The following is a 10,006-nucleotide window of genomic DNA, read 5'->3' as shown; positions in this document are numbered from 1 at the left end:
GGAGATTATGGAGTTCGTTTATTTGCAAGTGTCCTGGTGAAGTCTCCAGTAGCATATTAACATAAGTCCAAATATTAATATGCAACTTCTGGTTACATATATCATGGCTTAAATCCTCTACTACTCTTGGAGGGTCTGCAAACGCCAAGTGTTGCCCTTTCTTCGTCGACTGAGCCACAATAATAAACAAAAAGGAACTAATCGACACAGCATTGCTCAAGAAATGCTACTTCGTAGAGCTGTGCGCATCACATGCATTTTTTCATTAAAGGTTTAGCATATACACCTCAGACAACTTTACACTTCACAATTCTGTAGATAAAGTATATTTTCCTAGTGTGTCGTGATACATATTGCAGATTGGATGATCTCTCATTACTAATTTTGGTTTTGTTCGAAGGTAGATTAAACTATTTTGACCTACTGGAAAAAGGGATGTTGGAATTCAAGAGGCTCAAAGTTATTTTGACTAAATTTGGCAAAAACAAAATTTTACAAGATCATTTCTAGTCAGGCCAGAAGTATAAAAAAATATACTCGCCCTTTCTTCAACTTGAACAGAATATAGCACACTCTAACCAATAAATATTCCTTTGCTATGCTACCATTTTAATTCCTTTTCATCACCATGTCTCCAGAGTGCATTCATATGACTAGTGTGACAGCTTTGCTGTTTAAGGAATTTCGTTAGACTTTGCCAGATATCCCAAGAGGATCAGAGGTTGACAAATTGAATGCTTGGATTAAGCTTTATACCTAGTTACATAGCCAACAATTTTCAGTTGGGAACTACTAATATCCATGTTTACAATTAGGAAGTCTCTCTCTCTCTCTCTCCTCTCTCTCTCTCTCTCACACACACTCACACACACACACACACACACACACACACACACACACACACACACACAATCTGGTGAATTAGTTCTATTAAGTTTTTGAATGTTGATAGTTGTAAGGTCAGCCCTGCTCAAATAGATATATTTCCAAGAACATTTCAAATGTGACTCTCTTGCCTTTTTTTTTGTTGTATTTTTAGAACTACATCATCCAGTGTAAAATGAGAGAGAATTGCCTGCTATTTCTAGCAGGCTGAACGACCTTTCATCGGTGGGGAATAAAGTCACATATGTCGAAACTTTTAGAGTTTGACATTGCGCAGAAAAACTATGCAGTAAAGATCAGTGATAACTTGTTCATCTTAGAAGCTGTTTAGTCCTATGTCAGTGGTGATCGAAAGCGGTCCAGTCGTGACCCCCACTATCTTTGTTTAACCAGCACTACACCGTCCAACGATGTTTTTTTTTTAAGACTGTGAGCTCTGATATACGAGGGAAATGTGCCTGCTATTTCTAACAAGTCATGCATCTACATAGATTTTAATTAGATGTATCCCGACGGCATGAGGAGGCGCGTGGCTTAGTGGTTAGGGTGTTGGACTCGTGGTCATAAGATTACGATTTCGATTCTTGGACCGGGTGACGCGTTGTTTTCTTGAGCAAAACAGTAATTTCACGTTGCTCCAAACCACTCAACTGGCAAAAATGAGTAATCCTGCGACGGACCAGTATCCCATCCAGGCGGGGAATAATATACACCAAGAAACCGGCTGTTATGGGTCGGCATAACTCGAAAAGGTAACTTTACCTTTTTACCGATAGCGTACTCATTTATGTAAGTAGAAAAAGCCTGTAGTATTTATGAAGCCCAAAGCTGGGTAGGTGTTAAAGAGGTACCAAGTACTTGAGGGCTCCACGTCAAAGGGGAAAAATATGAAAATAATAAATAAAATAGGCGCAGGAGTGGCTGTGTGGTAAGTAGGTTGCCTACCAACCACACGGTTCCGGGTTCAGTCCCACTGCGTGGCACCTTGGGCAAGTGTCTTCTACTATAGCCTCGGGCCGACCAATGCCTTGTGAGTGGATTTGGTAGACAGAAACTGAAAGAAGCCTGTCGTATATATGTATATATATATATATATATATATATGTGTGTGTGCTTGTATGTTTGTGTGTCTGTGTCTGTCCCCCTAGCATTGCTTGACAACCGATGCTGGTGTGTTTATGTCTCCGTCACTTAGCGGTTCGGCAAAAAGAGACCGATAGAATAAGTACTGGGCTTACAAAGAATAAGTCCCAGGGTCGAGTTGCTCGACTAAAGGCGGTGCTCCAGCATGGCCGCAGTCAAATGACTGAAACAAGTAAAAGAGAGTAAAAGAGTAAAGAGTAAGAGTAAAACGAAATGATAACAAAATGTGAACTTCATTGCAGTTTCGTGTAATTGACATATGATTAACGACACTATTCGAATCTTTTTCTCAGGCTGTGGTGATATCTGTAAAAAATACAGTGTGTTGAGATGATAGCCAGTACTGTAGGTACGAGTTTTCTCGTTATAAATTAAGTACCCGTAATTGTACTGGGTTTAATTTAATCGAATCTGCCTATTTTATACATCTTTTAATTACAGAGGGGAAGGAAACGGACGAATGAATTAACGAGTGTCTTAGATATGAATTGTGCATAGCACCAGAAAAATGAGTGTCCTAATTCCTAAAGGACACACACACACATACATACCGCTGTTTTACTTCCTGTCTCTTGGCTTAAAGTGACTGAGGGATAAAACTCGTATCCCGACAGCTAGGTGACCTAAGACATAGAATTAAGTGCAGTCTACAAAAAAAAAAAACCCAAAACAAACAAACAAACAAAAAACCCTAAAAACAAAAACGCAAATAGGTCTTTAAAATTCGTAGTTTATCATCAGATAGATCATTACAGGAAGACCACATACAATCTTCCGTTTCTTTTCTAAACAGTACTGTAAACCAGTTTCGAACTAGTAATGCATGGGATGATAGTAGAACACGACTAAATCAGCTGCGACACTTGAAAATGACAATATTTTACATAATGTCTCTGTTTAAAAATAGTGTAGAAACTGTTATGGGAAATACTTAGAAATTGTGTTAGAAATGTAAAAATAACATTAGCCAGAGCACATATCGTCTCTGGTGAAGTTGTATATCTAATTAAGTCTAATTACGTAAACAAGTTGATACGTTTGTACTAGACATTCCCTCACTTTCTACATAAGGACGTAAGTATATACATAGTCTCTCTCTCTCTCGCTTTCATACGCACACACAATGTGTATATGTTTCAAGTACACCAAGCGGACATGTGTATGCAAACACATTCAAGCACACTGCTAACACACAAATATACATTCGTATATTTTGCTTACACGTTCAGCCAGAAAATACTGATGCTTACAAATTCATTCACATATTTCAAAATGAGCTTCGTGTACGTCTCAGTAAATCTCTCTCTCTCTCTTCCTAATTCTCTCTTCCTCTCTCTCTCTCTCTCTCTCTCACACACACACACACACAAATATCTGTCAATCTATCCTCTCTAATAAACACACACATACACATGGCTGCTGTAGACCCTTCAAGAGCTACGTGATTTGTATCAAGATACTTAATGCCAAAGCACGAATAAGTAAGCCATTGAAACATATATATATATATATATATATATATATATACATATATATGTAAGTTTATTTATTCCTTTTCTTAATAGCAGACCATAAGGTGCCTAAGCCTCCAAGTTTTCCCTACCCTAAACTTCTGCAGTTTGCCAAAAGTCGATACAGACTGGCACCTGTGCCATCAGAACGCAAAGATTCGGAACTGATTACCGCGAGGCTTTCCTTTCGACGCTCTAATAATTCCATCAATCCATCATTCCAAGACTATCCTACGCTCCAACGACCCTACTACTTCACCGCCTTAATACATATAATTACGCGCTCAAATATACATACACACACTTGAAATATGTAAACGAATTTATGAGTAGTAATATCTCCTACTTGTAAACGTGTAAAAAGGATATGGACGAGTGTGTGTATGTGTATGAGTGTGTGTGTGTAAAGGTTCTTTTGGCTCGTCGTGTACATATAGTGTATGCTTACTTGGGGTGCTTCACAGATAATGATTTATGTAATATATATATAATTTGTGAGAGTGTATATGTTTGTGTGTATACATATATATGTATGTGTGTGTGTATATATATACATATATGCACACACACACACACACACACACACATTCTTTTACTGGTTTCAGTCGTTTGACTACGGCCAAGCTGGAGCACTGCCTTAATGGATTTTTTAGTCAAAGAAATCGACCCCAGGATTTATTCTTTGTAAGCCTAGTACCAATTCTATCGGTTTTCTTTGCCGAACCACTAAGTTATTAGCACCGGCTGTCAAGCGTTGGCGGGGAATGAAAAACAAAGATTCACAGACATAAATACACATAAACACACACATTATATATATGTGCAACATACTTCTTTCAGTTTCCCTCTACCAAATCCACTCACAAAGATTTGGTCGGCCCGAGGCAATAGTAGAAGATACTTGTCCAAGGTGCCACGCAGTGGGAATGAACCCGGAGCCATGTGGTTGGGAAGTAAGCTTCTTACCACACAGCCACGGATTCAGTACAAACTCAGAAATGGCTAGATACCGTAACATCGAGTTCACAATGGGGCGAACAATAATCCAATTTAAACTGTAGATCTGACTGGTGTTTGTTTCTGGTGTGGAAACATTTATGACAGCTGTTTCAGTAGAATTTTATGGCTGTATTCATCGATTACACTTTAACATATAATCCACCATCTTCAGGTAGATGTTAAACGGGTGAGATTTCATACATCATGCATGGCGAATCCAGCGTCGTTGGAAATATAAAAATATACTGGAAAAATAAGTATAAACACAGGTTTATATTAAAGTTCCTCCGTGTGTTTCGCCATTATGTCTGCTTGGAACTCTGCGATAGAAGTTCCAAATGCATATAGATGCTCAATCAAAACGCATGCTCAAGGAACACTTGATTGTACTAAGGTATGGATAACTCTCACTCACACTCACACACAAAGAGCCTGAGGCTGTGGCCATGCTTTTGCACTGCCATCGGTATAACTTTTACTGTAGTTTAATTCCACTACTACCTCTGAATTGTTTGTTACAGGAGTAAGGGAGTTGGATATCATCACCCTCGTTTGTGTTTCTCACCGTGATGTAGCTCACTTAACATCTCAAAATTATTGTTTGTGTTTTTTAAATACATTCACTTCTCTACCTTGCAGATCTCTAACGCATATTGGCAAGGTATTGGAAAGCTGCGAAAGCTGTATACATTTGAACCTTAAGCTGTCTGGTCCTTGAGATGGTGTGTGTGGGACCGTTGGTACTACGTAGCGGCATCCAATTAAGTATTGATACAGATCGGTCCTTAAGATGGTGAGTGTGGGACCGTTGGTAGTACTTTGCGGCATCCGATAAGGTGTTGATACATCTTAAAAGCTTTAAGATGGCGAGCTGGTAGAATCGTTATCACACCGGGCTAAATGCTTAGCGGCATTTTGTCCGTCTTTACGGTCTGAATTCAAATTCCGCTGAAGTCGACTTTACCTTTCATCCTTTCGAGGTCAGTAAAATAAGTACCAGTTGAATATTGGGGTCGATATAATCGACCTAACTCTTTCCCCAAAACTGCTGGCCTTGTGCCATAATTTGAAACCGATATAACTTACAGTCTAAAAATGTGATGCTCGATTATCAAATATTTTCCACGTGTGTGTGTGTGTGTGTGTGTGTGTGTATGTGTGTGTGTGTATGTGTGTGCGCATTACAGCATATATTTCACGATTTCGCTCTAGTGAGTAGAACCCCAGTTCTTTTAGCCTTTCCTAGTGACTCATCCGTTGCACTGAGGAACTCTTGATATAACAAAACCAGATTGCTTCGAGCTCTGCTACTAGTTTGACGTCATATGAAGTCTATTATTGAGGGCAGTAGTCTAGGCGACTGAGAACAGAATGGGCTTCACAGACTACTTTAATTTCTTTTGTAGTTAACCTGAATGATCACAAGATCCAACCAGCCAATCGCTTGCACCATTGCTCCCATCTTAGTTGATATGCCAATGGAATGGTGCAACATTGCCCATATCGATTTCCATATGGCACAGTGATTGCGATTCTGGAATTACAAAAACGTTTGGCCCTGTGTGTTCTGGTTGACTAATAGTAGCGCCTTTGAAGTTTTACAGCATCGAACTACTTCAGTTCTATTTTTAAGAGATGAGGAATTATGTACATTATTTACAGTATTTACAATTAACGGATATTTGTCCTCATCGTGTTTGTTGTTAATACAACGTTTCGGTTGATATACCCTCCAGCCTCCATCAAGTTCGAAATTTCCTCCAAGACACCCGATGAAGGCTGGAGGGTATATCAGCCGAAACGTTGTGTTAACAACAAAAAAGACGAGGACAAATAGCCGTCAATTGTAAATACTGTAAATAATGTATCGAACTATCTGTTTCTTCTATTTCCTTCTATATTTACCATTTTTGTAATTTTGCGTTATCATCATGATTATCTGTTGCTTGTGATACATTTGTATCGTCTGCGTTGCAGTAGAGAGTGGCTGATTGTATGATTGAGAGAGTTACTATAAACAGCGGCTGTTCCAGTATGATTCTTTCAGGGAGTTCGCTTAGAAGTAATGTTCCTTGAGAGGGTGTAAGGTTGGCTGCAACTGTCTAGTTCTTACTTATTTAAAAAGTCATGCAAACTATCCCTTATTTTTCCAACGATGCCGAGATCAAGCAGTTCGTGGCATAGTTCACGCTCGACTTGATCGAAGGCATTCTCAAAGCCGAGTTACATATTTATTTACATTATTTCATATTTGATTTTCGTTGTAAAAAAATAAAAGAAGACTCCGCCCCAAAAATACAAAAAAAAAAAAAAAAAAGACTGGGGTATGACTTATCCACGGAGCAAAGCTAAAATTAGGAAAAGACAAAATAGGTACAGGAGTGGTAAGAAGCTTGCTCCCCGACCATATGGTGCTTGGTTCAGTCTTACAGTCTTCTACAATGGCCTCGGGCCGACCAAATCGTGTGAGTGGATTTGGTAGACGGAAACTGAAAGAAGCCTATCGTGTATATATATATATATATATATATATATGTGTGTGTGTGTGTATATACATATGGGTGTGTCTGTGTCTTAATGTTTGTCTCCCCATCGCTTGGAAACTGGTGTTGGTGTGTTTACGTTCCCGTAACTTAGCGGTTCAGCAAAAGATATATATATATATATATATATATATATGGGTGTGTCTGTGCCTTTGTGTTTGTCCCCCCACCGCTTGAAAACTGGTGTTTGTGTGTTTACGTCCCTGCAACTTAGCGGTTCGGCAAAAAGAGCCGGCTAGAATAAGAACCAGGCATTAAAAAAAATAATAATAACGTACTGGGGTCAATTCATTCGGGTAAAACTCTTCAAGGCGGTGCTCCAGAATGGCCGCAGTCTAATGATTGAAACAAGTGAAAGACAATCAAAACATAGAAGTAAAGGTGCAACTCATACAATAGTTAATACGGCATATCACATCCACATTTAAATAAGTGAACAGCTGTTTCAGTACCCAGCTATAATCTCTGTAATGGCTGTTTGAAGCAGTTACTTCCTGGACGGATGCGGTGTTGCATGTCAGTGAACAAGTAATTTTTTTTCTTGAATATAATCAACTTCCCTTGACTTGGAGTCAGAAATAGGCCTGTAGTTCTGAGCAGCTACTCTGCTTCTTGATTTTATATGAATTATCTCCCTTGCTTGTTTTTTTAAAAATATATCTTTATATATATAAAAGTGAAGTTGTGTGTCTGTCTCCTACGATTTAGATTCCTAACTACTCCCACAGTTTAACCAAAACCGGGTATCTTATAGTCGTGATTCATATCGAGCCCTTCTGGGTATTAGCGCGCGTCTACGATGAGTCTACGATTTTAAAAAGAATTTACCATCAATTTTTCCCATTTTTAATGCATTTTTGGCATATATAAGGGAGGTAACTCTAAAAATTTATTATTAAATCTCAGAACGTAAAAAGCTACAGTAACACCCCCCCCCCTTTGTGGTTAGCCATATTGAGACGGCTATTATACTTTACATCTCTAAAAATGCTTATATAGTTATTTCCCTTACAAACCCGAGCAACGCCGGACGATACTGCTAGTTTTAAATATACCTAAGACAATTTTTGGGTATTGATGGCTTGGATTATTTCAGTTAATCAAAGTTTTTAAACTCATATTTCATATAAGGGACTCTAACAGATAATACTATCAAATTTATCGACACTTTGGCGACTGACTGGAAGACTGAGATGTTATTGCAAGTACTTCTGCTACTGTTATCAATTTCGACATAGCCAGCCTATATCTACCTTCTTTTCTTTTCCTTTTTTGTGCGGTTTTTTTTCCTCAGCAGAAAAAAAAAAATACAATAATAAAAACTTTGCTAAGTGGTTTTATGAATGAGCAAACTTGTCTGCGTACGTGTCAAAGCAATGTATACGTAAATGTAAGCCAGGATTCTCAAAAGCGAAGAGAACGTCAAAGTGCGTTTCTTCTGTCTTTCCTTTTTTTTTTTTTTTTCTTAGTATAAATTCGTCTATGGAAGAGTAAGTGGGTGTGTGTGAGGGGGGAGGGCGAATGTAAGCAAGAAAAGACTACAAAAGCAAAAAAGAAAAAAAAAGATGGTAATAACATTAAAAAAAGGTTTCAAAAAAATTCAGAATGTTATTGTTTAGCTGTAGCTCAACCTTAATCGAGTAGAGATTTTCATCAAAAGCGCTCTTGTCGTGACAGTCTCTTTTTAGAGAAATTTTAGAGAAATATAAGACTACATTATACAATGTGTTTTCCCAAAGTATTTTTTTAAAAGTTGATGGTGCTGAGATGAGGGGGAACTGGCTGCTCTTTTTACTACGCAGCAGAGCGTCACGTTGAGGGTAAAATAATGTTGTGGTAAGAGTTAGTTTGTATGTATGTATGTATGTATGTATGTGGGTATGCATGTATGTGTGCATGTATGTATGTATGTATGTATGTATGTATGTATGTATGTATGTATGTGCGTATGCATGTATGTGTGCATGCATATATTTATGTATGTGTCCGCACGCTATGTATGTATGTATGTCCGATCATTCGTTCGTGATTTTTTTTCTCGAATTTTTACCAAAGGAGAAAGAGCCGGTTTCTAGCCTTGAAGTAATTCATTTGCTGGAAGTTAGACTACAGGGTAATGTACGTATGCATACGTTGCTGTGTAGTAAGAAGTTTGCTTCTTAACCCGATGGTTCTGAGTTTAGACTTGCTGCGTGGCACCTTGGGCAAGTGTCTTCTTTTATTCCCTCGGATCGACCAAACCCTTGTGAGTAGATTTGGTAGACGGAAACTGAAAGAAGCTCATCGTGTATGTATAGTGTGTGTGTGTGTGTTTGTCCCACACGACTGCTTCACGACCGTTGTTGGTGTATTTACATCACCGTAATTTAACGGTTCGGCAAAAAGGACCGATTGATAAAAGTACCACGCTTGATATAAAATAAGTTCTGGGGCCGATTCGTTCGACTAAAATTCAAGTTGGCTCCCCAGCATGGCCGCAGTCTAATGACTGAAACAAGCAATATGTGTGTGTGTGTGTGTGTGTGTGTGTGTGTGTGTGCATGCATATACGCATGCATGTGCAATTGGGAACATTGCTGCAGACATGGATCCATTGCATATGCGGATCTTTGTATACATGCTGAATTTCAGTACTGTTTTATATATGACGACAATACCTTTGAAAGTTTGCAACTGCAATCTTATTTTGCGCGTTCTTTATTGTTTTGTGAATCTCTGCTTCTCAATATTTGTAGTGAGGAGGGTGGAGAGCTGGCAGAGTCGTTAGCACGCTGGACAAAATGTTTAGCGGTATTTCGTCTGCCGTTACGTTCTGAGTTCAAATTCCGCTGAGGTTGACTTTGCCTTTCATCCTTTCCGGGTCGATTAAATAAGTACCAGTTACGCACTGGGGTCGATGTAATCGCCTTAATACGTTTGTCTGTT

This window comes from Octopus sinensis, linkage group LG1 (assembly GCF_006345805.1).
Source record: "Octopus sinensis linkage group LG1, ASM634580v1, whole genome shotgun sequence".
NCBI lineage: Eukaryota > Metazoa > Mollusca > Cephalopoda > Octopoda > Octopodidae > Octopus > Octopus sinensis.
The sequence above is the reverse complement of the archived record's forward strand: the minus strand, read 5'-3'. Positions refer to the sequence as shown.